The 26,949-nt window shown below is 45.6% G+C and overlaps 1 long non-coding RNA gene and 1 other non-coding gene across 2 annotated transcripts; one reads left to right on the top strand and one right to left on the bottom strand.

Annotated features, from left to right (window-relative positions):
* Positions 1-2,041: 2,041 nt before the first annotated feature.
* Positions 2,042-25,229, bottom strand: LOC146207920 (uncharacterized). The gene is made up of 6 exons (XR_014704518.1): positions 24,906-25,229; positions 22,538-22,601; positions 18,700-18,833; positions 12,437-12,595; positions 12,002-12,189; positions 2,042-2,318 (listed from the first exon to the last, which is right to left on the bottom strand). It is a non-coding gene; the product is annotated as an uncharacterized LOC146207920 (long non-coding RNA).
* TRNAL-CAA (transfer RNA leucine (anticodon CAA)) lies at positions 10,592-10,664 on the top strand. The gene has a single exon. It is a non-coding gene; the product is annotated as a tRNA-Leu (tRNA).
* Positions 25,230-26,949: the final 1,720 nt, after the last annotated feature.

Here is a 26,949-nt window from a genome sequence, read left to right as displayed (position 1 = left end):
TTTTATCATAGAACGTCGGGTCTTTGTGGACAACTAAAAAGCCAGCACAAAGCTTTCGTTCGCTACCTTGAATGGCAAACCTGCATGTATGAAAAAGAGCTTTGACATAGCTATAGATGATCGCGAGGCATTCCTTCTCAGTCGTCGAGTAATTTGTTTCGTATTTTGAGAGGTATCTTCTAGCGTAAGCGATATCGTTTTCTACTCCGGGATTTCTATGAACGAAGACGGCGTCTAGGCCCACGCTGCTTTCGCCGGCAGGAATTTCATTCTCAGCGTTTTCACCGAAATTGCCAAAAGGCAGGCAGAGGCAGTAAGCGGCACTTAATTTCTTCGAAGGTCTCTGCGGCGGTTCTTTCCACTCAAACGGCACGTTTACCCTTCGTAAGCGCGTCAAACGTTCAGCGAGGCGCGAAAGGGCCTTGACAAATCGTCGATAAGAGGAGCAGAGTTTCTTGAATCGGCGCAAATCTTTTTTATCACTTGGCGGGGAAACCTGCGCGATCGCAGCTGTTTTGTTTGGGTCTGGACGAACACCATCCTTGCTTGAGATGTTGCCATGGAGCAGCAGCTCCTAGTGAGCAAAGTGGCACTTCACTGCTTTCAGCGTCAGCCCTGACAACTTGATGGCGTCGAGCACTGGGCGAAGCCTTTTCCGGGGGCCTTCAAAGGTCGAAGAAAAGACAACGATGTCGTCTAAGTACACCAAACAAATATACCACTTCTAGCCTTCCCGTAAAGTGTCCAATGCACGCTGGAACGTCGTGGTTGAGAGAAGAGGCCGAACGGCATTATCTGGAACTCGAAGAGGCCGTCTGGTATGATTAGCGCGGTCTTATCAGGGTCTCTTTTGTCGACCTTAATTTTTCAGTAGCCGCTACTTACGTCCATCGATGAGAAGTACCTTAGTTAGCATAGGCTATTCAGTGTGCCGTCATTGCGAGCGAGTGGGAAAACATTCTTCTTCGTTATGCGGTTCAAGCGGCGATAATCCACGCACAAACGCAGTGTCCTGTCTTTCTTCGTCACCAGAATGACTGGTGCAGCCCAGGGACTCTTTAATGGCTGCATGAGGTCTTCACGAAGCATTTCACCGACTTGCCCGTTGATATTTTGGTGGTATTTGGCTTTAGTGGGCGGGATCAGCAGCTACTACCTGTACCTAGTAGACGAAAAGGCGTTTTAAAGAAGCTATCACGTGCTCTCTTCATGCCCAGATTAGGTGTCCTCCCAATTTTAGAATGCCTCTCTATTATTCTCGCATAATATGCATGATCTTAATTCAAGTCCAGCGAATCCTGTCTATGCTCATGCATTACTTTCTTTTAAGTACTAACTACTATAGCTGCATAAGAATGCCTTCCCAAGCGGCAAGCCTATGGTCGGCCCGCGCTCGGACCTTGGCAATATGGCCGACTGAAACTCACCGGGCCAACCTAGGCGACCAACCTCAGCCCAAGGTCGGGGATTGACAATGGCCTAAGAATGGCCAATCATTGGCAATCGAGCTTGGGCCAACGAGTATGGCCGACTTGGCCAGCCTACCGCCACGCTAGGGTCATGCATGGGCCATGGCTTGCCGACTTGGCCAGCCTACTGCCGCACTTGGGTCATGCATGGGCCATGGCTTATCCACACATGGCCCAACCTCGTCGGTGGTACTCGCTGGCCGGTGGTTTATCCACCATCGGCAGTAGACCTCGGGCCAATGAGTATTGCCGACTTGGCCAGCCTACTGCCGCGCTAGGGTCATGCATGGGCGCTGGCGTACCCACATGGCCCAACTACTTCGGCAGTACACGCTGCCCAGTGGCCTATCCATGTGTAATTAGTGATCTACTCATCCATGGCCTATCGTTTACCCATTAAAACGTCCGCAGTGCTATTGTTGCTGAAAATTAGTGCTGCGGCAGCATTTTGAGATGCGCATCTTCTCCTCCAAGCGGGCTCTAACTTTGTGGCATCAGCAATGCTGTTCTCCGGGCAGGTGAAAAGCAACCCATACGTATGTAGCTTAAAAAAGCCTGTGCATCGACAAATGTAGGTTTAAACAGCACTTTTTATTGGTCTTTCTTAAATATTCGAAAGGCTCAAAGCCCTCCTAATACAAAATGGCATTTACAGCTTACTAAGTTTGTGAGGCTTCACAGCAATTTATTCTGGCATTCAGCTTCTAGGCTGAGTTAAGGATGTCACGTTTCCCTGCTCGTTGTGCCTGCCGTCCCATTACTTCACCGTTACGAGCCATCGCTTGACTGCTGCCGCGGTCTTCCTGGAGAGGACGTCACTCAGGTACACGCTGCCTCTCCTCAGGCATCCTAGAAAATATACGAAAGAAAATATCAGCCTTCATTCCGTATTCATGTGAATTTTCTAGCCTGTTAAAGTGATAAAAGGCTGTCACTCAAGCATTTATAAGGACCTTCAGTGGGATCAGTGGTGATGCAGTCATCGGATGATATATTTTTACACATATACTGCTTGTGTAAGCAAATTTGATCCAAGGGGGAAAAAAGACATTTCTGAGGCAGGGGAAGGAAACCAAATACATATCGCTGGAAGCTACCTTGAGCACCACAGAAAAGGTTTTGTTTGGAATCCTTAATTGACATTACTTACCTAAGTTACTGATTAATGACTTACACATTAAATGGTGTTGCTACTTTGAAGAGTACCGGCTCAAACCACGTTTCATTATTTGCGATAAAGAACCCTCACGTCTGCATTTTGTTCCCCAGTACAATAGGAAACCCCGAAAATACATCCCTCGTTCCCCATCGTCCTGACGCTTCCCCTCCTTTGGTTCCAAAGTTGCAGCAAGTCATCCGCAAACAAGTCTCAGTACTTCCCACGCTTCCTGAAGCTCCTGCTGTCGCTCCCTTGACATACGTCGGAGGACCACTACAATATAGCCAACCTTCTGTCCCAGCCCCTTTGACCTACGTGGCAGTAGCTGCGCGGCCTCCGCCTCAGCCGTTACCACCCGTGCAGCCTGTCCTACGTCATGCACCGCTTCCTCAAAAGGCTCCGCTTCATCCTGCGACTCCACGCTATTACAACCCGTAGCGCACTTCGGACAATCGCCCAAGTTACTACTGTGGTTGCCCTGGACACGTGGCTCGTCGGTGCCGTCGCCACATGGCTGCGTGTCCCGAGCCTGCGTCTTTGGAGGACTCCCCACCGCTGCTTCATTCTGCTCCGTCTTCACCTGCATACGACGCCGAACAGCGTTCGTACACGACCCATCGTTCTCCTCCCCGTCGCAGGTCACTGTCACCAATGCGCTGGCGACCACCCCCTGCTGATGAGGGAAACTAAGTTCCGCGGTTCATGAGGCGAGAACTGCTTGCTCTGCGAAAAGCTCAAGGCCTCATATTTTGCCCACGAACGTTATAGTAATCTCTATCGATGGTCTGCCTGTACATGCGCTGGTCGATACAGGTGCTGCAGTGTCTGTGATTCATGAGCGACTTTGCCGATGATTACGAAAAGTTACAACGCCATTTAACGGTTTGTCGCTCCGCACTGCCAGCGAAGAGAGGATTGCACCTTTAGCAGCATGTACAGTCTGTTGCAGAAGTTTGCGGCCCAACGCGCCGGGCAGAGGAGCAGTATCGCTCCCGAGAGGCGGCGCTGCGCCCGACGGCGCTGCCTGGTGACGTGCTATAAAGAGTGAGGAGGCTTGTTCTCTTCTCCTCATCCCGCGGTTGATATCGCACATCTTTGCTCTCAGCCGCGGGATGAGGGGAAGAGAACAAGCCTCCTCACTCTTTATAGCTACGTCACCAGGCAGCGCCGGCGGGCGCAGCGCCGCCTCTCGGGAGCGATACTGCTCCTCTGCCCGGCGCGTTGGGCCGCAAACTTCTGCAACAGACGGTACAGCGCGTGTCGTCATTGAAGGTCTTTTATACAGTGTCGAGTTCGTAGTTTTGTCGTCTTGTTCTCACGATGTGATCCTTGGATGGGACTTCGTCTAAAAATAACGCCGTGATCGATTGCGCCCGAGCTGAAGTGGAATTTTCTGCACTGTGCGACGTACTGCACGACGAAAACCGTTCAGTGTGTCCTCAAAAGCTTACCATCGCTGAAGATGTCGACGTAGCTCCAGAAGCTTGTGCCCTCGTACCTCTTTCGTGTCCTGCCGTGTCAGCCGTTAGTGTTCTGTTTACACCATCTGCATCCTTCATCCACCGCAAGCACCTGCCGCTGTCGTCTGCTGTTCTCGATGTTCACGAAGCTACTCATCTACAATCCGTCTCCGCGCCCGATTACTTTGCTACGTGGGGAATCTCCCAGTTCCATTGAACCAGCCCACCTTCTCTCTGACCTGGATGCCTCCGAGACCAAATGTGGTAACTACATTGATGCTCTGCAGTCCGATTCGACGCCTGATTCGTTGCCAGACGACTCCTTCCGAACCGCCATCGATGACGCCCTTCCTTCCACCTACCGAACGCAGCTTGCGACCCTTTTACAGACGTTTTGCTCCGCGTTCGACGCCGCCCACACACCTCTCGGCCACACTTCCACAGTCGCGCATCACATTCAGACCGGCTCTAACGCCTTTTCGACAGCGCCCTATCGTGTGTCAGCGGCAGAGCGCCGCGTGATCAATAAGCAAGTTGAGGACATGCTACGTGGTGTGATCCGTCCATCTCAAAGCCCCTGGTCTTCACCAGTGGTGTTAGTCAAGAAGAAAGATGGTTCGTTTCGCTTTTGTATCGATTACAGACGCTTCAACAAAATTACCCACAAGGACAATTACCCCCTTCCGCGTATAGACGATGCTCTTGATTGCTTCCAAGGTGCCGAGTACTTTTCATCCCTTGATTTACGTTCCGGTTACTGGCAAGTACCAATGGCCGCCTGTGAACGAGATTAAGACCGCATTTGTGATGACGGATGGCCTTTATGAATTTAATGTGATGCCCTACGGTCTGTGCAATGCGCCCGCCACATTCGAGAGAATGATGGATAACATCTTGCGGAAGTTCAAGTGGCACATCTGCCTCTGCTACTTGGACGACATTGTTGTCTTTTCCACTGACTTCGCTACGCACCTAGAGCGCTTGCGGCAAGTCTTGGTTTGTCTTACTGACGCTGGCCTACAATTGAATCTTAAGAACTGTCACTTCGGTGCCCAGCAGTTGACAATTTTGGGTCACATCGTCTCTAAGGAAGGTGTTCGTCCTGATCCGGCCAAGCTGCGCGCAGTCGCAGAGTTTCCTAAACCGTTCTCACTCAAGCAACTTCGAAGCTTCATAGGTCTGTGCTCGTATTTTCGACGCTTCATACAGAACTTTGCTTCTATTATTACACCCCTGACGAAGCTACTCGGGGGAAACAGTCAGTTAAGTGATTCGTCAGCCGAGTGCGACGAAGCGTTCACCGCATTGCGCCATCTTTTGACATCGCTACCAATCCTTCGCCACTACGACCCGACCGCACCCACTGAGGTCCATACTGATGCGAGTGGCATTGGCCTCGGAGCTGTCTTGGCTCAACGAAAAAACAGCTTTCAGGAATACGTCTTCGCCTACGCGAGTCGTGTTCTCTCTAAAGCTGAATGCAACTACTCAGTTGCAGAAAAGGAGTGTTTGGCAATTGTGTGGGCACTAACGAAATTCAGACCCTACTTGTACGGTCGCCAGTTTGACGTCGCCACGGACCACCACGCGTTATGTTGGCTGTCCTCTCTTAAAGACCCGTCCGGCCACCTCGCAAGATGGGCCCTCCGCCTTCAGGAATTTGGCATTCGAGTTGTATATCGTTCTGGCCGTAAACACATGGACACCGATGCTCTGTCTCGTTCTCCCCTATCCAGCGAACCTGCTTGCTCCACGGCAGCTGATCCCGTCCTGTCGACTCTAACCATCGCCGATATGCCTGCGGAGCAGCGCAAAGACCCGTGGCTCGCATCTCTTATCGACATCATGTCCACTTCTCCCAACGCTGCGCCTTCTCGGACTTTACGCCGTCAAGCACCACACTTTGCCCTACGAGATGGTTTTCTCTACCGCCACAATGATATGACTGATGGTCGACGGTGGGTTCTCGTCATTCCCCGCCATTTACGACATGAAATTTGCGCCCCTTTCCATGCCGACCCTCAGTGTGCCCATCCTGGTGTAGTCAAGACGTTTCAAAGAATTTCTCAACGCTACTATTAGCGCGGAATGTACGGTTATATTCGCAAATATGTCCGCTCCTGCATCGCCTCTCAGCGCCGCAAGCCATCCACACCTCGTGCTTCTGGCCCCTTACAACCCCTTCCATGCCCGGCCCGTCCTTTTGATCGCATTGGCGTTGATCTTTACGGGCCACTTCCCTGCACGGTCTCTGGGAACCGCTGGATTATCGTCGGCATCGACCACCTCACCCCATATGCGGAGACCGCTGCCCTACCTGCCGCTACTGCCCGTGAGGTCGCCCTGTTCTTGTTTCATCATTTTGTCCTTTGCCACGGCGCGCCGCGTGAGCTGCTCAGTGACAGAGGCCGAGTCTTCCTTTCCAATGTCGTTGAAGCTCTACTGGCCGAATGTCGCATCATACATCGAACCACCACAGCCTATCACCCTCAAACTAACGGGCTGACTGAGCGCTTCAATCATACTCTTGGAAATGTGCTCACGATGTACGTTGCCGCCGATCAGACTAACTGGGACGCTGTTCTTCCTTTCGTGACGTACGCGTACAACACTGCCACGCAGTCAACCACTGGATTTAGCCCTTTCTTCCTCCTTTATGGGCGTGAGGCTTTGTCCACGATGGACACTATATTACCATATCGTCCAGACTCCTCCGAGTGGACTCCACTTTCTGATGCTGTAAAGCATGCGGAGGAATGTCGCCAGCTGGCCCGCAGTTTAACATCTGAATCTCAAGGCCGCCAAAAGCATCGTCACGACAAAGATCAGACGCCACATGTTTTCCCTACAGGGTCCCTCGTTTGGCTCTGGGTTCCTGGCACCCCACCGGGATTGTCATCGAAATTTCGAACTGAATACCACGGCCCCTACCGCATCGTTCACCAAACCTCCCCTGTAAATTAAATCGTGGAGCCACTCACTCCCTCTTCGGACATGCGTCCTCGCGGCCGCGAAACTGTGCACGTGAGCCGCCTCAAAACATACTACGACCCGCTCGTCTTGCCCTCACCATAGGTCGCCAGGGTGGCTCCTCTTCGCTCCCGGGAAATTGTAGTGAACGAAGAGCAGATGTCACGAAACACGAGGAAGAGAACAACGAAGTGCCGCTGCGCTGCTCGAGCTCGCTGGTTTGTGCCTAGACGGACTGTGTTCCTGTGCTTTCGCCGTGCAGCTTACAGAGGACTATATTCTGTTGAACCCTCAGTAAAACCCATTTCACACTCATTTATATCCTTACCGCTTTGTAGTCGTTATCCGCATTGCAAAGTTCGGCGCGCTCACTGTAACTCGCACCTTCATGTGTGCCAAAGGGCCGACGTGAAGCAACCATTGCCAGCATATCACCCTTACTCATGCATGGGGCCAGCCATCATAGCGGCAGGTTGTTTCGTCCGCTCAAAATCATGTTGAGAGCAGCGCAATTGAGGTGCGCGAATGGGCTGGTAACGGTTTCGGTATTTACATAACCCGGAATTTTTCTGCAGACGAATAAAAAGTTACACATGAGGTTTCTAACCGCAAATATTGAAACAGGGGTTTCCGAACGTGCTCGCCGACTCTAAGTCCTATTTATTGTCTAAAGTGAATATTTAGTACTTGGAGAGAATAACCTCACTTTCCTATGCAGAAAATAAAAATGTACTGCGCTGTGCGAAGTGGCTGCCAGCAATGCACCCCCGGTTTCCATCGCCTGTTTCCAATGGTTTATTTCTAACCCTTGTCTCAAGCTATCGGACACACCAGGTGTAATGTACCATGCATAAAATCTGCGTGAGAGCATATTAATGGGTAGATTTGTAAGCTTTACAGATTTCACTTACAAATACTACGAGAATCGCGTCACTGCGGCCTTTCTTAAAATTGACACGCAACAGTGCAATATACGTGGCTAAAATATAGTACTCAACGTATTAATTCAGCTTCGCAAATGCAGCTGTAACAGAAAGTGAGGGCTGGAGACACCGAAGGTGCGCCTAGCTTTCAAATTTTCTTAGATGGCACAACCGTTCGAAATATGTAATTTTAAAAATAAGCCCTTGATAGCAGCTTTCCCACAGCATATATATGGGTGCCTTAGATAAGAATTATAATCGAGGTCCCATGACCATCTTTAGTTTCCAATTAAATTTTTGTATGTGATGGGCAAATATCAGAAACAAAGGAATTAACCTTAGCTTTGCAAGATACGGCGTAGTTTCCTTGAAAACAAAAAAATTGTACGGTATATCTTTAGAGGTAGAAATTAAACGCTGTTTTTGTCATTTCAAAATGTTGCAAGTTTGGATACCACGATTTTGTCATGTATCTTTTACTCACTAAATATATGCAGGTTTTACATTTACAAACACTATTAGAAATCCGTCTTGTTTTTGCAGTTGAGTTATTAAAAATCGCAAACTTTGCTTCAAGAGCAATGGGCTGCAAAAATATTCATTTTTAATCTTATATACTGGAATATGATGCTTAGGTTGGTTGCACTAAATATGTTTTCACTTCCTAACGCATGTTCTTAATTCCAAGCAATTTTTGGAGCTCCAGATCGCAAGGTGTGTTCTCCACAACTTATCAAAATTGCCCAAAATTCGAAAACAGCAGTAAAGTGTAAATTTGCTGCAAATAAAAAAAGGATCATATTCGATTTTCATTCAAATCCCGGTCAAGAATCTTCAGTGCCTCAAAAATATCACGGACTAAAATGTGTTGCGTTATATTGTTTAAAAATATAACGTTGAATATTAAACCGAGTGCTTGTCCTGATAATGGCCAAATTCAGTCTGCATTCTTGCAAGATCCAATAATATTGTGGCACTGAAACTATCTCTAGATTATCAAGGTTCCATTCTTTATTTCTAAAAAAATTTTAAGCTCTAGATTTGTTTTTTTCTGCATATTATATTGAAATCGGGCAAAATTTAAAAAAAATGGTAAAATAAGGAAAACTGATTAGAATTGAAGAAACTGCCACAACATCGATTTGTATCAAAATCTCTGGAAACAATGCAAACTACTTTGTTAATACGAGTCAGTAAATATATTCAATTCTGCAAAATGAATTATTAGAAACATAAAAATGCCTGTTTTTATTCTATAGATGTGCTTATATGGCTCCACCTCATGGAGTAGGCATCAAATCTTCAATTTCGTATTTGCTGATTTTAGTTACAGTCTTGTAAAATTTAAAGCCTTGTCAGAGCTTATAAACCCTTTTTCTGCTTGTCGGCAAAGACTTAATATAGCTTAAAATTGAATTATTCCCTATTTCTGTCAAATTCATGACAGAACGCAAGTGAAGGCTGAACTTTTTCTCTGTCCTGCACTCTTTTTTTATTGCTAGGTGCAGTAGTATTCAATCAAGTTTATTATTGACCATAACTAACAATACTATAATTTTGAAGGGGAAATGAGGGTGCTCGTTATAATACATGAAGGAAAGAAGCCAACAGTCGGCGAGGCCGAGGAAAGCGTTGGGGATGGTACTTTTGTCTTTTTTTTTAATGTTTACTTGGATAATCACAGAAATTATTAATGTAATCTGATTAGGGGAAACATAATTAAACACAAAGTAGAAGAAAAAACAACGTGCCGATGGTGGGAACTGAACCCACGACCTCCGAATATCGCGTCCGGTGCTCTTCCAACTGAGCTACATCGGCCGCTGTCCCCCCTGCTACTTTCTTGGGTATTTATGTTGTCTGTATACGAACCTTGAGAGTGTTCACCAGCGCCACCCTCAACCATAGCGGCGGACGTGGAACGTCCTTTGTTACCGCCAGCGTCGCATAGAACGTGATCAAGAGCGAGGGCGAAAGCTGTGCTAGAACCCTCTTACGCTACAAGCAGATCAATTAAGGAGGAATGAAGGTGCTCGTTATAACACATGAAGGAAAGAAGCCAACAGTCGGCGAGGCCAAGGAAAGCGTTGGGGATGGTACTTTTATGTCTTCTATTTTTTTAATGTTTACTTGGATAATCGCGATATTCGGAGGTCGTGGGTTCGGTTCCCACCATCAGCACGTTGTTTTTTCTTCTACTTTGTGTTTAATTATCTTTCCCCTAATCAGATTACATTAATAATTTCTGTGATTATCCAAGTAAACATTTAAAAAAAAAAGATATAAAAGTACAATCCCCAACGCTTTCCTCGGCCTCGCCGACTATTCGCTTCTTTCATTCATGTATTACAACGAGCACCCTCATTTCCCCTTAATTGATCTGCTTGTAGCATACGGAGGTCTCGGTTTTGGCAGTCTTGAAGCCATAGGTAGCGTAACAGGGTTCTAGCACAGCTTTCGCCCTCGCTCTTGATCACGTTCTATGTGACGCTGGCGGTAACAAAGGCCGTTCCACGTCCACCGCTATGGTTGAGGGTGGCGCCGGTGAACACTCTCAAGGTTCGTATATGGACAACATAAATACCCAAGAAAGTAGCAGGGGGGACAGCGGCCAATGTAGCTCAGTTGGAAGAGCACCGGACGCAATATTCGGAGGTCGTGGGTTCGGTTCCCACCATCGGCACGTTGTTTTTTCTTCTACTTTGTGTTTAATTATCTTTCCCCTAATCAGATTACATTAATAATTTCTGTGATTATCCAAGTAAACATTAAAAAAAAAAGACAAAAGTACCAGCCCCAACGCTTTCCTCGGCCTCGCCGACTGTTGGCTTCTTTCCTTCATATAATTTTGAAGGTCATTTTTCAATGTGTAATTTTTTATAATTATAATCATAAGCAAATCTCTTTCCAGCATAATAATTTTGGAGGTGTTACAAAGAACACACATACCAGCATAGAGCTCCAGATTCTGCCTTAAAAGAACAATATAACCTGCGTAATAAACACAATGTTTTAGTGCAAATAACGTAACGCATTACGCCAGTATGTAAGGTCGAAAATTAACATTTTTGTAGCGCGTTGCTCCTGAAGCAAAGTTTGCGATTTTTTACTAAATCAACTGAATCAATGAAACAAGCTTTTAATACTTCTTATACAAATAAAAGTTATGTTGATTTGGTGAGTAAAAAACAATGGATGACAAAATTTTAGTGCGCAAGCAGCAGGCCTCCAAATGTGCAACTTTTTGAAACGACAAAAAACGGTGTTTTCTTTAGTGATAGGCGTTCTTGTTTTCTTTTTTCGGGAAAACTATGCTGCATCTTGCAAACCTAAGGGTCTTTCCTTTGTGTCGAGACATTAGCCCACGACATAGGAAAATTTAATTAAAATAAAATGGTGATGGCACCACGATTACTGTTCGTGTCCGAAGACATGCATATTTGTTTTCATTTCGTCTCTTTAAACATGTTCGTTTAGGCAATGCGGTGAATAAAAATATCATCGCATATATTAAAGATTTCTGCGCTACGCGTTATACCTAAAGCCACCTATATTGTCACAACTGTTATTCGTTATTTGTAGCTGAAACAACATCACAAAAGGAATTCGATCGCAAATTGTTCGTGAGTTAAATAGACGTACAAGATGACACACGTATACTTTGTAGAATACAATTTAAGAAAGAGCAGTTACAAACTATAGGCAAATAATGCTATGATATGGAGCATATGTATTACTCCGGTTAACAGTAAAAAAGGCGACTTTTAACATATTAATGTATTCAACAAACTATTGCATGAACACAATTATGGGGTCATCCACGTATGTAATGTCTATGGGCATTAGATGTGTGAATGACTTCGTTTTAATCCAATTTGTGCGTCACTCAAACTAATTGAACAAGGAAAAATTTAGTATTTACACAATTTTCAGCGAGTATACCACAAAATATACTAAGGTGCTTCATATACAGTCACATCACATAGCAAGTGAAGTGGGATACCAGAAGTAATCACTCACTCTGATCAGCATTTCGGTTTTGCGTCATCTTTGTAACTTTTTAGGCAGGCTTTTTCACTGATTATCCTCTTTATTCCTCTTCCAACCACAGGACACAGATCTTCTGGGGGTGCCGAAGTGTTGGTTTTCGCACCAGTGATACAACTCAATCGATCCATTTCTACGTAGAAAACACTCTCAGTGCGCACCTAAAAAAAATGAAAGCATGTATGTGTAGGCGAAATCATTCACCCGTGATAAAATAATATGATTTGAACAATAAAATCGAATGATCACACTCGAAACAACAAGAAAGTGGTGGAGAGATAGGAATTAAAGCTTGAAAGGCGGTTGCCTACTGCAATAATAGCAAGAGGTCCACTGTCTATAAGAATAGGCAATAAATATAAGGCACATTTAAAGGTGCATGCAGCAGTTACAGTGATGCAGTGCTACCTTTTGTTAGGCAGGCTTTTCCGCTGATTATCCTCTTCTTTATTCCCCTTCCAACCACAGGACACAGATCTTTTGGGGGTGCCAAACTGTGTCGGTTTTCGCGCCAGTCATACAACTCAATCGATTCATTTCTATGTAGAAAACACTCCCGATGCGCATCTAAAAAAAAAAAAAAAAACATTATGTATAGGCTAAATCCTTCACATGTGATAAAACAATACGATTTGAACAATGAAATCACATGATCACACCCGGAGCAACAAGAAAGTGGTGGAGAGATAGAAATTGAAGCAATGAAAGACGATTGCTTACTGAACAAAGCAATAGCAAGAGGTCATGTGTCCATAAGAATAGGCAATAAAATTAAGGCACGTTTAAAGGTGCATGCAGCAGTTACAGTGATGCAGTGTTACTTTTTTTTTCACTGCAGTAGTTGGTATAAATATTACAGCAATTGCTAGGTATCAGAGGTAACCCCATTGAAAACCTCATCCAAGGTACCGAGCAGCAGTGGCGCGTTTGTACCTTAAATGAAAGCGACTGAACAGTGGGTGTTGTAAGAGGTGCAGCGTCCCTAGGAATAGGGACCAAAATTAAGTTTGCTTGTAATAACCAAGTACAAAAAGGAGCAAATATGCTTGCAATAATATCATGATGGCCTATGTTTTCATCAACAGCTGTAAACAACCTGTCACTACCAGTCGGTTCTTTGGATAGAGTTGTCAATGCCAGAGCTTAAAGCTAAGAGCAATATGAGTAATATTTATTGCGGTCACGGCTGTAAAGAATTCTAGCACAACACTCCATTACTGTAACTATTCAACCGTCCATTTGTATACATATTGTTCATTTAAGAACCATGCACATCTTATTAAGTTGCTCTTTTCTACTCCCAAATGGTTTCCTATAGAATTAGAATACGTAGATCGCTGCTTCGGTTTCAAAATTTTTGTACGATGGCTATGACGTGCACTTCATGCATACAGTACGTTCATTATTTCCTATTCTTCTCCCATACTCATTCTATCCTTCTCGGCCGCTCAATTCTCCGCAGCTTTTTTTTTTTTCCCGCAGCCACCCTAGCTTGGGGCATTCTAGGTTGGCCTTTGTGAAGCTCTGCCACACTTGGGAGGAAGGGTGTTCGCCACAAATGCTTTTCGTATTTATCTTCATTTTTACCATGTCTTTTACGGCTCGGCTGCTATCGTCTATCGACTTTTGCCAGAGCTAACAAAGGTTCCACACGTGGCTGCACTACAATAGACGCTATCTCCCTTGATTCATTCGGGGACACGGTGCCCGATTCCTTGCCTTCAAAGTCCTCTCTGTCACTGACCTGAGCCACTCTGCCAAAATCTGATACTACCTTGGTTTGCCACTGCCTGGCCCATCGCGAGAGAAAGCTCATTCTTCTTTCGGCTTAGTTCAGCTGCAATTTCGCGGGCTTTCAATCAAGTGAGCGCTTGGACGGCTCGGTCACCGAAGCTACGACCTTCCTCCTGCAGCATCTGCTCTGACCTGTTCGAAAAGAGGTACGGAAACTGCTCTGGCAGGTTCCATGATACCGCTGCCTCTATTTCCAGAATGCCAAATGGGCCTATTCTGACACGTGCGACCGGCAAACATGGGCTATTCTTTACGGGAACCTGTTTACCGTAAAAACCCGCGTATAATACGAACCCGAATATAATACGAGGTGAAATTCTGGAGACGCGAAATGGAAAAAAAAAGTTTTTACCGCATATAATACGAGAGAGAAAAAACAAGACATTTATTGAAATCGGACCTCACACTTCAATCACTTTCATCTTCAGCAGCGCTTTCCTCGGAAATTTCTTTGTCGGACAAATCATCCCACAGGTACTCATCTTCTGTGCCATCGAGGGCGTTTGAGATGCCGCACTTCTTAAACGAACGGCGCACAAGCTCCTCTGGGATGCTTGCCCACGCGTCCACAATCCATTTGCACAGCGTGGCTGGCGATGCTCGCTTCAGCCGCCCGGCCGGCGTCACTGCAGGCTCACCTGACCGCATCCATTCCGCGTAGCATCGCTTGACTGCGTCCTTGGGTTTGTTGACACAAACGTCGAGAGGCTGAAGTTGTGAGGTCATCCCACCCGGAATCACAACAAGTTCTGTGCGGCAGTCGCTTAGCAGCCTTTTCACCGAGTCGGCCAAATGGCAACGAAACGCGTCCAGCACGAGGATGGATGGAAAGGACAACAGTGCACCGGGCCGTTTGCACCACACTGACTTCACCCAGTCGAGGACAAGATCCTCGTTCATCCAACCTTTTTCGTGGCATCTCACGATGACATTCTTCGGCAGCTCCTCACCTTTCGGCATTGTCTTGCGCTTGAAGATGACATAGGGCGGGAGCTTGCGGCCGTCTGCCGTGCACGATAGCATGACTGTAACCCGCGTCTTCTCGTTTCCAGTAGACCGGATACAAACTTGTTTAGAGCCTTTCTCATGGACGGTGAGGGGCGATGGCATGTCCAGGTAAACCGGCGTCTGGTCAGCATTGCCTATTTGCCCCAGCTGAAAGTTTTTGGTCTTTCGCAAAGAAATCACGTGGCGCTGAAAAGCCACCAGCAGCTCTTCGAAGGATTCGGGCAGCTTTTGTGAAATCGAGGTTCGCCGGCGTAGCGAGAATCCAGCACGGCACATATAGCGATGTATCCAGTGCTTGCTTGCTTTGAAGGCGGAGCTCGGAATTCCCTTTTCCCTTGCAAGCTCCCTAGCTTTTGCTTGCATAAGCTCTACGCTCACAGCTAGATGCGATGCTCGCTGTTCTCGTACGAACTCCGTCAGAGCGAGTTCAATTTCCGGGAATGCGCCATTCTTTGGCCCGCGAAAGCTTCTTCGCATTCCCTTGCACGCGAAAAGGGCTTCTTTCTGTCGTCGCCATCCGCGAATGCTTCCCTCGGTGACGCCAAACTGCCTCCCGGCCGCACTGTTGCCGATGTTTTCAGCAACTAAAATCACCTTTCTCTTAAAAGCAGCCGAGTACTGTTTCCGAGACCCTGGCATCCTGCTCGTTCACTTAAAGAAAAAAGCGTGCACTTTTTCGCGAACTGTGGTTTGCACGAGAGCACATGCGCTGATGCTGTGCGCACTCGACGACTCAACAACAAAGAGACGACACCTCGACGTCGTGGCCACTGCGGGGTGCGGCCACGTTAGGGCAACGAAGCCAAGCCGTAGCCGCACATCGATAACAAAGCCAAGCCGTAGCCACGCGGCAACAACGAAACCAAAACTTCTCGCAAAACTTTGACATTTTGGTTGGGATCCGCAAATAATACGAGGCGGAAATTTGGAACGCTGAAAGTTGGAAAAAAAACTCGTATTATACGCGGGTTTTTACGGTAATACATGCACAATCCCCCGTTAAGTCAGCTGCCTTCACGTATGTGGGGTGGATTACGTCCATGATGGCCGCGGAATCTCTCAGAACCCGACAATGCTTCCCATTAACCTGCATCTTTTAGGTATGGCTCTAGCAGGCGCATGCTTTTTTTCATCTGCATCTGCCGAAGAGAACAAAACCTTCAACTTCCTATGTGTTGGCAAAGTGAACGGGCTCGTTGCATCGGAAACAGACCGATTTTTCTTTCTGTTTCCTTCCCTTTGTCGGCTGTCACTTTAGGGTAGTTACTCGACTCTGCCCTGTGGCTTTCGTCTCGCTCCAAGGTGCCGCTTGCTAGGTTTCCAGTCTGGGTTCACGTTTTAGTTTGCTTTAGGGTTTCCCCGAGAACGCGATCACTCCGTTTCCCACCTAGCATGGAATTCTTCGGCCAGCTCTGCTGCACGTTCTAAGCTTTTATTTCCCGGCCTGTCTTGCACCCACACACACGTTCATGCTCCTAGACAGCTATAGAATTGTTCCAGGCAGATCACTTCTATTAAGGAATTGAACGGCGGCGCAACACGGAAACGGACACAGACAAGAAGGGGACACCACATGCGCACACTACCAACTATTTATTAAACGGAAAGGTGGCATATTTATACGTTCATCTCAAGCATCAGACTCATCGCCACAGTCCGCTCCAAACCCAACACGTGAACACCGAGCACCGCCAACAGGAAATCAGACACGATATTTCTAACCTCAGTAGATAAACTATCAAAAACGGGAAAGAAAAAAAAATTTTTTTTTTTTAAACGGAAGGCAGGCCATATCTCATAGCAAATGCAGTGTGGACCGAAAACAGCAGAGTAAGACATGAGAAGCGACCAGCCCGAACCCTAACAAATAAAAAATAAAACGATAAAACAATCGTAGCAAAAGCAGAGTCAAAACAGTTAAGCAAAAGCAGTCAAAACCCTAAGCCAACAACAAAAGACGATCGTAGCAAAAGCAGTCAAAACAGAAGAAGCAAAAGCAGTAAAAAAAAAAACTAGGCCAACAACAAAAGACGATCATGGCAAAAGCCGAGTCAAACAAAGGAAGCAAAAGCAGTCAAAAAACCTCAACCAACACCAACATTCGTAGCTCAGAGTCAAAGAAATGAAGCAAAAGCAGTCAAACACAATCGTATACCAAAGGCGTAGTCAAAAAAAGGGGGAGCAAAAAGTCAGGAACCTAAAAGCAACTAAAAACGATCGTAGCAAAAGCAGAGTCAAAACAAAAGAAACAACAGCGGTCAAACCTAAAACAACAGCCTAAAACAACGATTTCCTGACTGTTTTTGCTCCCCCTTTTTTTGACTATGCCTTTGGTATACGATTGTGTTTGACTGCTTTTGCTTCATTTCTTTGACTCTCCTTGAGCTACGAATGTTGGTGTTGGTTGAGGTTTTTGACTGCTTTTGCTTCCTTTGTTTGACTCGGCTTTTGCTACGATCGTCTTTTGTTGTTGTTGGCCTAGCTTTTTTTTTTTTGACTGCTTTTGCTTCTTTTGTTCTGACTCTGCTTTTGCTACGATCGTCTTTTGTTGTTGGCTTAGGGTTCTGACTGCTTTTGCTTAACTGTTTTGACTCTGCTTTTGCTACGATTGTTTTATAGTTTTATTTTTTATTTGTTAGGGTTCGGGCTGGTCGCTTCTCATGTCTTACTCTGCTGTTTTCGGTCCACACTGCATTTGCTATGAAATATGGCCTACCTTCCGTTTTAAAAAAAGAAAAACTTTTTTTTCCCCCCGTTTTTGATAGTTTATCTACTGAGGTTAGAAATATCTTGTCTGATTTCCTGTTGGTGGTGCTCGGCGTTCACGTGTTGGGTTTGGAGCGGACTGTGGCGATGAGTCTGATGCTTGAGATGGACGTATAAATATGCCACCTTTCCGTTTAATAAATAGTTGGTAGTGTGCGCATGTGGTGTCCCCTTATTGTCTGTGTCCGTTTCCATGCTGCGCCGCCGTTCAATTCCATCATGCACCAACTGGCCCCCCAGGCCGTTATTCACTTCTATTATTTTGTCATGAGTTCCGAAAGCCTCTTCTCCTCTTTTACCATTCTGTCAGGTCTGCCTTCAGATTGTAAGTGAAATGCGGAAACGACTGATTACGTTGTTACCTGGTTTCCCTGAAATGGCGGCAAAACGCATCTGAGGGATAGGCGGTGCTTTTTGAGAAGCGCTGCCTTTGCTTTAGCATAGTCGGCTGCTCCTTCTTTTGTCAGACGAGCAAGCACTTGGGCTGCCTCACATGGGAGGATGGTCAGCAGCTTCTGGGGCCAAAGCTCGGATGATAACTCAACATTTTCACACGCCCACTCGAACTTTACGAGAAAAAACCCTATGTCTTCTCCTAGTTTGTACGGTAGCAAGAGGTTTTTTATTTTAACACTTGATGCTTCCTGACTCACAACGGAGTTTGGTGTGTGTCTCCCAGTGTATTTTGCCTGTGCTAACTGCAGATCGAGCTGTTTTTTTCTCGATCCCCCTTTCATTCTACTTGTCTTCAAGATCCTTTTTGAGTTTCTCCTGTTCCTCAGCCTTCTTTAACTCTTCTTGAATAAGCTCCCAACGTTCTGCTATCTCCTCCGCGTCCGCACCGATGTCCTCAATTGCCCTAATCAGTTCTGGTTTTCTGCGGATGGGCCCACAGTCAACGCCCAATTCCCCAAAGATTAAAACCAGCTCCAGTTTGTGCAACTTTTTTTAGTCCATGACTACTGCAGCAATGGCAAGTCCCTGCACTATATGGTTAGAGGAAACCAATCTGCCTCTAAAACCACCCTTCATTTGCCGAAGCTTACAAATATCTACAAGTTGTAAAACCTGGCAATGTTCCAAGAGAAGGACCATGTACTTACTGTACCAGAGTCAGGACTGGAGGCGCAGACCATTACACCGCAGCCATCCACTTGATGCGATCAGGTTCGGGGCCAAGGCTTCTGTGTAGCGTGATCAGGTGGACAAGACATCGGACGGGGAGCAGCAGGTAGAGCTGGCAAAGAAGTTTTATATACATTATTTACATGTCAAAACAGGAAGAAAAACTCAGACGAGGAGAGCAGAACCGAGCTGAACTCCTTAGCTACCATGGATAGCTCCACACATTAATAAAGCGTCCGCAATCTCCAGTTCCCTAGCTGGGGAAATGAAGGTCAATTGGGCCTGTCAGGGGGAGTACAATTATGCTATATCCAGCTTTTAACACTAAACAGCATGACGTATGGTAAAACAGTGATGAATGGTTTTGTAGCGCATTGCGTGTAAAAAAAAAAAGAAGGTCACAGCTCAGCGGTGCGCTACTACACTGCGATGGAAGCAATGACTTCCTCTTGCTCCTTTAGAAAATTAATATCTACCCACACTAGCATATTTATTTTCCTTTACTACCCTACCAAGCTTTTACTGAATTGTCTCGATGCGCTCATATATGCACGGATCAGACGAAGTGAGCGTCTGCAGGTTCTTCGCTCAAATCGGACTAGGAAAACCAACTTCGCTCACAAAAAAAAAAAAAAAGAACCAGGACGAAAATTGAGTAGCCCAAAGCCTTCTGCGATTGGCTGCCTAGCGAGCTGTTTCTGGGTGATACGCGAAATTTTCTACAAACCCAGAACCTGAGCGCGACAGCGCCGAGCGGAATGCTTTGGCGTCCCTCGGCCTGTCACGCCTGTCAACGCTCCACTGCACTAAGGGAGCTCTTGTAATTAACGGAAAAGAACTCTCAGGAAAAACTCAACCTTATGATTTTTGAAGGAAGAACTGGGTAATGCTTGCCAGCTTCGCGTTGGCATTCTGCCCGACAAAAGCGTCCTCTAGCTGCTAAACGCATCGCATAAGCCGTTGGTTGCCGCCGCTGCATTCAACTTTGTTGCGGACACCACATATACAACAAAAATCAGTCAACGCTTCGTGAATATGGCGCGACAAAACAGAACCCCACAATCACTAATTTGCTCTTGCCGGTATGCACATGCGGAGGGCAGCTGACCGAACCACGCCCAATAAGACCCATCAGCCCCCGCGTGCGATCGGTGCTTACGTGACTGCTCCCAAGGTGAAAAACGGCTGCGTCTGCGGGAATTTTGTATTCGCTCTTTAAACGTGACTGCGTTCAGCACTTAATATAAGAACAAAGCACTCGCTTGGAGCCCCTATCACTTTTTGGTAATGACCTGTGTCTTCGATCTTTGCGGTCAAAATTTCGACATATCCGCATTATGCCCGAAAAATGCTTCGAGATAAACGGGAGTCAGTACATAGTACCTATGGGAGGTGAAAGCGCGACGTGGAAAATTTTGAACTTAACCAATTTTTCGAGATATGCGAGTCCGTGTTAACGAGGGTTTACTGTATTTTTTTTACTCACATACCTCACAGGCTCCAACTGGAGTATTATGTGAGGGGGGGTTACATAAAAACCTGGGGTGCAAAAAGAAGCAAATAGAACACAGTTACTTGAACATTGTTATACAAATAGTTAAAAGCCAACCAGAAAGTTGAATGCAGTTAGAAAAGCTTCAGATCAAGAGCTGAGCACCCCAAAAATCAGCCACTCAAATAACACACTAAGCAATGCATCTTTAGCTAATAGAGTCACTAGCCGCTATTTACAACTGAAATTAAGAAGTGAAGCTCTCATTTCCTATTTCTGTTGATTTATTTGGCCGTGCAATGCAAAAGAAAATACTCTTTGTAATATTTTTACTTCCATGACCACAAGCTATATAAACAGGTAATAAAAGGAAGTGAAGGAAAAGCCCTATGCTTATGTGTAGCAGACTGCACAAAATATCATGCAGTGGAATGTTTACTTCATGTGCCTACACTATGTACAAAGATACTGTCCATGTCTACCTTCTGGCTTCTTAAGTGTTATGGACAGAAGTCTGCCATCAAGGACAAAATTTACTGGACCACTCCACAGCAGCATATCATGCACACACTCATGGTAACACACCAGGTGACGAGACTGGCTCTAGGACCATGCGTGTCCTTCGTTACCAACAAGCATGCTATTTTTCTGTCACTGAGTAGCTGCTTATTGATTGCCAGGGGCATGCTGCAAGGCACTGTTGCAGCAGTGGCATTCTGCTGACTCACCAGTGCGAGCAGGTGCCTATTGTTCCCTTGCTCGGCCACTTGCACACCATTGTGATAATGCACATCTTCGGTACTGTGTATTAGCATAAATACACTGCCGCATGCAACGCATTCATTACAAAAAGTTCCGGTCTGCACGTCACTGCTTCTTTATATTTGCACAGGCAGACAAGATGTTGCAAACTTGAGCATGCACTGGGGAGCACCTATACACAATACCAATGAATCAGAGTAATATTGTAGATAAAAACAAAATATAGAAAACTAGCTGTGTGGGTATTGCTCATACTTGCTCAAGATATCAATTGCATCTGTCCATGAGTTATCACTTATGCAAACACCTGGTGCCGAATTCTCTAAGGTGCTGTATGTTTGGCGACGACCCCTTAACTGATGCAATAAATATACCAACCATTTTCCTTGTTGGTAGATCATTTAATATGCAGCTCTATTGCAAAACTACATTCATGAGAACTGTGGCAGTGTCCACTCATATGATACGCATGGAGTGTGGTGGCTCGTAAAGGCACAACTGCTTTTTGCAACATTTGAATCAAATTAGCAGATAAGGAAGCTTGGGCAAGTTGGTGACAGTACTCTTGGTACCAGTGGCCTAGCCAGAAATATTTTTCGGGGGTATTATACAACAGAATACAACAGACAAAACAGACCAACCAGAAGGGGAGAGCGGGGAAAGGAATGTGGGTGCAATGTTCAGAGAATTTTTCTATTGTTCTCCTCAATGTTACACTAACTTATGGTTTCTGCTTGTATATAGATCCCAAGTACTAAATCGAGACCACAGTTCTCACCTGGCCCTTAAAATGTAAGGAGACAGTAAATTGCCATTTTAGAAATGCGCTGTTTACAGCACTGCATTTGTTGTTTTATTTTCCTAATATGGCCTTTTAATAAGATGCGGTTAAAAGTGCTGAAGGTAAGCATAACCATAATTGCATTAAAGCTCCCGGGTAAGTGCATGAGACGCGCCTGACCATGCCAATTAGTCAGCGGGGTGCCAGTAGTGCAACAAGAAACTAGAAGCACATTCTTGACGACCAATAAGAAACAACCCGAAGCATGAAAATTGGCATGCTTTAAGGGAAGGATTGGGCATGCTCCCAACATTGGCCTTGTCACAAGGCGTCTCACTGTTAGAGTATGTGCAGATATCTAATTAATGAGCAGCAAGTCAAGTTTAGGAAAGTAACCAACATCTTCAATTTCTTTTCGACACTGAATATTGCTAAGGACAATGAAGATGAAGCGAGCAGTGGCACAGGCATGAGCACTTGATCCAGGCCTGCTCCCATTATTAAAAACCATCCCATCCCATCACCATAGGTCATGCTCTTTCTTCACTAGCTTCCCATCCTGTAACAATGTTTTTCTAATCTTTAGAGACAGGTAAAACTCAACACTGGGGCCCCAAAAGCCCTTCAAAAGAGGTATTCCAGCTGTACAACATCATGGCTTAGCCAGCTGCCAAGCAGCTCATCTTTGGGACTGCTGCAGGTACCACTTCTTACATAACAGCAAAAGCAGAAGGCAATATTCAGAGATAAACACAGGGGTTTCAATCCTCAGTGCCTTTACCTCTTGCTTCTCCCTGCCCTTCCGCCATGTGCAAGGTGGGTATCCAATTTCATTTCAATATTCTCTGCGAACACATGCAAACAGAAACAAGTCAAGTAGAGTTTGCAACCTCGTTATAGGTAATTAACAAGAAGCTGATGTTTGCAAGCTTCCTTCATGCACTGCACTGCATCAATGCTAAACACTTTTTACAAGTGACCAACATTTGACAACTCCTTGCATGCAAGCTACAATGAAAAACATTGTTTACAGCAAAGAGAAAGCCTTAAAAGAGCTTCGAAATGCTTGTTAAGCACATTGTTCTGCCTTTTGGTTACGTAGATAGTGACACAATAACTGCTGGTTGTTTTGTGTATTATCCAGCGTTTAATGCTTTAAGTTGGTCGCAAAAAATGAGTTCGGGCCACTGAGGGTGCTGGCACACAATGGCCGTTTTTGGCAGCGGATGTGTTATCACTGGGTAGGGGTTTGATGATTGGACGAACAATAAATTCACAGCTAAAAGGGCTCATAAGTAGATATATGTTCTGTCATATTTTTGTATTTTCTATAGTATCTACAAAACCAGCATGTTTGCTTTCGTCAAATTACTCCAAAGTATTACAAAAAAGTAATCATTGCTACAGGCTCTGGCTATTGTTCTGCCTCGGAGAACTCTGCGTCTCTCTACATAAATGGCTTTGGCAAGTATAGCTACCCTCTATGCACATGCAAACTCTTGCCTAAACAGCTGGTTTCTCGTAGGTGATATCTCGTTGAATTCTGCGCTGCCATGAGAACGAAAACTAGGCAGCACCATGCTACTTGAGCAGCGAAGGCAGTGGAAAAATGTTTTTTTTTTTTTTATATATTTCCCTCTCAGAATGAGCGAAAAAAATATGGATGGAAGTTCTTGGCATTCACGAGCCTGACGCGGCGGGTGTGCTCAGCACATTTCACTCGAGCACGCCCTCGAAACTCCTTAGAAGGTTCACCAATTCGGCATTCGCTGGCTACAAGCAACGGCGGCAACGATGCGACGCGGTGCTGGCGGTGGCAGGCACTCACACAAAACATCAATTGAAAAAAGTAACTATCGTGCGCATTAGCTGAGCAGTGAAGGCTCGTTCCGATCGGAGCCTATCCATGTTCATACATAATAGTTTGCAATGTTTTCACTGCTGTTCTTTTCTCAAAAACTCACCATCACGAGTAACGTCCCTGGCAGCAGCTCACTGTGCTCTCGCCTGTTGGCTTAGTTTTCAGTCAGATTAACGCGCATGAGCACACTTATTGAGAGCTTACATGCCTTTGAAATATTTATAATATTGCGTTACCATCGGATGCATGGATTGTCAGCGCCAGGTTACAGTGGAGCACAGGAAGGTCAGCGAAATTTACCACAAGTGCACCATTCCTTTTTTTTTTTGCTTCATTGTCACTAGGAAAAAATACTGACGTATTTACATCTATGGGACATGCGTTTCCTTTTTTCTTGCCAAAGCGTCTGTTGACGCAACATAGATAAAATGTATTTTCAGCCAATCCTGCTGCTGTTGTTTTTTTTCAATGACTTGAACCCATACATACCAAATGGAATTGATCAAAAACTAAAATGGGAATTTATCAACTGCGTGCTGGGTGCTTTTTTTTTTTTTTTTTTTGGAATGTGAACCTTTTGATTTTCCCTCGCAGGACGCAAATTCGGAACGCATTCACAGGAGTGAACCAGGCTGTATTCTATTTGAAGCAATAAGTCTTTTGAATGCATCTTTGCAATAGTTTGATACCTTGCTTGAATTTGCGCAACTGATTTAAGCGTCATCCTCAGCATTACTGGAAATGTCTCACTGCCCTTTGAGGTGTGCAGGCAATTTAAATATTAAGGCCATGAAAGATGAATGTACACAGACAAAGCCTCTATTCACTGAAGATGGCCGCATCAAATGCAAAACTGGTGGCACATCTGATGATGCCGTGGGCTGTAAATTGTTGGAGACTCCATCCTCCCTCCCTCCCTCCCCCCCCCCCCCCCCCCTACTGCTGCCTTAGCACGAACCCCGATAGGTATACATACAACTGGGCGCCGTGCGCACCGCTCTGAAAAAGTCGCCGCAAGCCACCAGCTGACGGCCACTTGCCGCCCAGTGCTACGTAACGTGCGTCCCGATACATACAACTAGGCGCCGTAAACAGCGAGCCCCCAGCTGACGGCTACTTGGCTCTTCCACTAGGGTACCCCGTAACTCAGCTTCCGACAATAAAGTTTTGTTTCTCTAGTGACGCGCAACTGCCGATACTGCTACTGCTAGCCCTACTGCCATTGCAATGAGAAACAGGAATAGGGAAAAGGTACATACGCCCGTGTAAACATAGTTACAGCACTTACCTGCCAATTCTTCGCCATTTCCATGATAAAAGTTCTTCTCTTGCGGTCATCTCCTGGCCTGCCGACACCAGTAAGCCTGCCCTTCGCAACATTCTTTGTAGTCTGTGGCTTGTATGCTTTCACAAGCGATACGTTCACGAAAGCTTTCCCTCGTCGTCGCATACCGCATAGGCTATTGTGGAGCTTCCATGCCACGCGACAAACTGCCTGCAGGCAGTGACTGGCAGATATGAAACAATGAATACTTGCGTACAACAAGAGCATCGCACACCGTGACCGCGCACAAACACCGCCATTAACGCAGCCTCCCAGACTATCTTGGCTACAGGAATGCCTAAAGCTTTGGATGGCTCTGGCTTCGTTCGTTTTGCGACGTGATATCGTCTGCTAGTAAATTATCGTCTTCAGACAGGAAAACCGGTTAGGTCAGATATTTGTCATGTAGTTTTAACAGATAGGAAGCACTTGCTGCTATTTAAAGTAAAGAAAATTATCATTTTATTACTGATGTCTACCGTGGTCATATGGCCAAAGGAAACAAATATACACTCTCATAATCACGGAGGTTAACATAACCGCGCGTTCACATTACCCCATTTTCTATGCGCTTTGGTGGAGGACGTGTTGCTCATTAACGTGTGCATTCATAGCAGCATACATACTACCGCGGTATTATTATATCACGTGATGCAAATTTTGTGCTATTAATTTTTTTTTTTTGTGACCACCACATTACTGCGAAAGGCGCGGTCGCGATTCTACTGTACATTATACCATATATAGTGTATATATCTTTATTTTCTTATTTTTGCCTACCCTGTCCTTTCTCTCTGTCGCTCTTCTTTGATTTCCTCTACCGCTTCCTTACTATCCTTTCATTTTCGCCGCCTCAGCCAGGTGCTGCCGGGGATAGCAAACATCTTTTCCTCCCTTTTTGATATCTAATGATAAATAACCACATACTACTGTTTAATTTTTGTGGCACAGTACGTCGATCTAACGTCGTTACCAGCGTAATTTTGCAGTAAATCTAAGTGCCCCAGCATATGTTAAGTTCAGTATCCATGCATTAAATGTACAGTCCAATACCATCACAGCTAAAATCGAAGGGTTGGTCCCCAGCATGGTCTTAGAATGGCGCAAACTGTAACGAGGCCCGGAGACGAAGTGTTGTCGCGTTTCATGCCTTTAATATATAGCTTTATTTGCATGCAATGCTGCTATGTTCAAGTCCGACTTGCAGACTGCCACTTGATATATGACCATACAGCTGCACAAAAATGAAAGTTTGAAGCCATATCAAGCCCTGTATGCCCGATTATATTAGCACACATTTTTTACCATAGGGTTTCCTCTGCAAATATATGACCATCACATTAAATGCTCCTACTTCGATTTTGTCTCATTGCATTCAGCATTAACTCAGGAAAACAACGTATGCAGTTACTATACGTCCTGTTACTATACTTAATCCCTCTCTCATAACATAACGAGAGAGGTGTCCCTTTCAAGGATTAGGGCCCTTACCCCATCGGTGACATGCCGACGGGGCTCTGAAGAGGATGCAGTGCAGAGTACATGCCCTAAGTGTACAAGGCCAACTGCCGAGGTGGGTCTTCGCCACCTTTTATGAACGTGCCCATGAATGCAGCCGTCAAGAATAAGACAACTACAAGAAGTTGGACTGTCGGCTACGAGGGAGGAACATTTATACGTGTGGCTAATGGACAATATTAAGAGCCGGAGCTTGCTCCGGTTTCTTGAAGAAAATAGACTGCATGACTTCCTTTAAGAAGACAGCCTCATTCTATGCCACATGGCAAGCCTTTGAATAATAATAAAAAAAAATGAGTGCACTTCTGGGTGACCATTTTCCTACTAGTGAAATGCAGGACATAATAAGGGGGGGGGGGGGGGTGGCATGATTAAAAATTGTCAAATTTACAATAATTTATTTCTCAACTTTTGATGTGAAATTTTCTCTTGCAATATTTTCACATCTGTCTGAAACAAGGCAAGGGAGCAAATAATACAAGTTGAAGTT

Source organism: Amblyomma maculatum, chromosome 1, assembly GCF_055883805.1.
Source record: "Amblyomma maculatum isolate TAMU_Amacu chromosome 1, ASM5588380v1, whole genome shotgun sequence".
NCBI lineage: Eukaryota > Metazoa > Arthropoda > Arachnida > Ixodida > Ixodidae > Amblyomma > Amblyomma maculatum.
This window is presented reverse-complemented; position numbering and strand designations above follow the sequence as displayed.